Source organism: Ovis aries, chromosome 2, assembly GCF_016772045.2.
Source record: "Ovis aries strain OAR_USU_Benz2616 breed Rambouillet chromosome 2, ARS-UI_Ramb_v3.0, whole genome shotgun sequence".
Classification (NCBI taxonomy): domain Eukaryota; kingdom Metazoa; phylum Chordata; class Mammalia; order Artiodactyla; family Bovidae; genus Ovis; species Ovis aries.
This window is the reverse complement of record NC_056055.1, coordinates 48,454,350-48,457,213: the sequence shown is the minus strand read 5'-3', so window position 1 is coordinate 48,457,213 and position 2,864 is coordinate 48,454,350.

Here is a 2,864-nt window from a genome sequence, read left to right as displayed (position 1 = left end):
GAATCCTTTTCTTGAGGTGTGCTGCTGGGGCAACCTAAATGAAGTGGGAGGGATCATCTGATCCAGGGCATGTGAGCCTTCCTGCATATGAGTGAAGACTGGTTCCTGACAGCTGTGACATCAGTTTTTACCGGTTATCCATATCTTTAGTATCACCAGCATCCAGACCTACTAGGTCCCAGCTCCGGGCTAAGAATCTTACAAACATTTTCTCATCTGTGCAAGAGGTCCTGGTGGTAGATGGGATAATGAACCCACAAAGATGTCCACATTCCATTCCTGCAACCTGTGACTAGGTTACCTTACATAGAAAGAGAGACTATAGTTATGATTCAGGACCTTGAGGTGGGGAGACTACTCCGAACTATCATATTGGTCCTTAGAAGAGAGAGATAGAGGAGTCAGAGTAGAGACAGGAAATGTAACAAGGGAAGCAGATGTCAGAGGAGGGAACCACGAATCAAGGAATTGCAGGTGGCCTTTAGAAGCTGGAAAAGGCAAGGAAGAAGATTTTCCCTTAAAGCCTCCAAAAGGAAAACAGCTCTGTCAACATGCTGATTCTAGAACTTCTGACTTCTAGAACTGTAAGATAATAAATCTGTACTGTTTTAAGCCACCAAGTTTGTAGTAACTCATTACAGCAGCCACAGGAAATCATTAAATATACACTCAATGTAGAGGTTAAGTATATAGATTCTGGAGCCAGAACGCCCCAATTCAAAGCCTGATTCTATCATTTACTAGCTGTGTGATCTTGAGCAAGTAATACCCCTCTGTTCCCACCAGTAAAATGAAAATAGTAATAACATCTGACTCAAGGTTATTGCGAGGCTTAAATGAGTTCAGTTCAGTTCAGTTGCTCAGTTGTGTCTGACTCTTTGTGACCCCATGAACCACAGCACGCCAGGCTTCCCTGTCCATCACCAACTTCCAGAGCTTACTCAAACTCATGTCCATTGAGTCGGTGGTGCTATTCAACCATCTCATCCTCTGTTGTCCACTTCTCCTCCCACCTTCAATCTTTCCCAGCATCAGGGTCTTTTCCAGTGAGTCAGTTCTTCGCATCAGGTGGCCAAAGTATTGGAGTTTCAGCTTCAGCATCAGTCCTTCCAATGAATATTCAGGACTGATTTCCTTTAGGATGGACTGGTTGGATCTCCTTGCTGTCCAAGGGACTCTCAAGAGTGTTCTCCAACACCACAGTTCAAAAGCATCAAGTCTTTGGCCCTCAGCTTTTTTTTATAGTCTAACTCTCACATCCATACATGACTACTGGAAAACCATAGCTTTGACTAGGTGGACCTTTGTAAGCAAAGTAATGTCTCTGCTTTTTAATATGCTGTCTAGGTTGGTCATAACTTTTCTTCCAAGGACCAAGTGTCTTTTAATTTCATGACTGCAGTTACCATCTGCAGTGATTTTGGAGTCCAAAAATATAAAGTTTGTCATGGTTTCCATCTATTTGCCATGAAGTGATGGGGCCAGATGCCATGATCTTAGTTTTCTGAATGTTGAGTTTAAGCCAACTTAAATGAGTTAATACATGCTTATTTTACATGCTCAGAGAACTCATGTGGCTTGCCAAAGGCCACAGAGTTAGAGTCAGAGCCCTCAGTTCCATTGGCCCAGATGCAGATGGAATGCAACTCTCCCAACAAGAACTTGGTCTTCGGTCCTCTTACCTACCCTCTGACCAGTTCTGCTCAGCCACTTTCCTTTTTGTAGTTGATCACCAGCTCAGATTGCAGGTGGCTAGAAAACACTTTGATTTTCATTAAATGTGTAAAGGGCTACCTCATGATACCCTTGCAACAACTCCAGTTATGGGGAGCGGCAGTTGGGCTGGGCAGGGAGTAGCACCCTCAATCTGGGGATAAAGAAACTGAGGTTGAGAAAGGTTAGAAGACTTGCCCAAGGTCAATGGGCTCTTGAGAGTCAGAGCTGAGGGAAGAGGCGGGTCTCCAGGCTCCTGATGCTGAGCCTTTCAGGGTGCCTGTCAAATCCTTCTAAAGGCGCCTGCTAATTTCCTGCTGTTCAAATCCCAGCCAATGAGAATTGCCATTGATTTAATGCTCGTTTAAGAGAATGTGATAGAAATCCTGCGTAGGTGGTCACTAGGATGTACACATTTTATTTCCCTTAATATTGCTATAACTGAGTATCTCTTGGGTAAATACTTTGATTAGCAAATGTTTGTCCTTCAAGGATTTAACTAAGTTAGACTTTTCCAGTGGCTGGAAAATACTGAGCTCTGTGATTATTTTGGTTTTTCTGATGCATACAGTGGAAACCCAGGGTCCCTTCTCAGGGTTCACTGTCCTACACTGAACCCAGCACGGGGAGCCTGCGTCACTGAATTCCCAGTGACAGTGAACAAATTCCTTTCCCTCTCTGGGCCCCCAACAACTTGCTCTGGGAAATGAGGGGGTTGGACTAGATAATCCCTAAGGGTTTTCCTAGCTGGCGGCTCTGACGACGAACCCGCTCCCCAGCCCCCACTCCCGACGCGCGCGTACCCGCGCGCGCGCGCAGACACACAGACACACAGACACACACAGACACACAGACACACACAGACACACAGACACACAGACACAGACACAGACACACACACACACGTCGATGGTTCCTAGGAGCATAGAGCGTCTCTGCCCTGAGTCCCAGCGCAGGAGGAAGGGCAGCCAGCGTCATCAGGAACTGAGCCCTTGCCCCTCCCGCATCCCGGCCGCTTTTGCTTGCTCTTTGCTGTCATGGGGAAGCTATTCTGGCCCAGCCTCAACTCTTCCAGCGCAGAGGGGAAGTTACCATGAGGAGCTGGACCTCTTCATGGCAATGCAGATAGGAATGCCTGTTTCCTGGGTCCT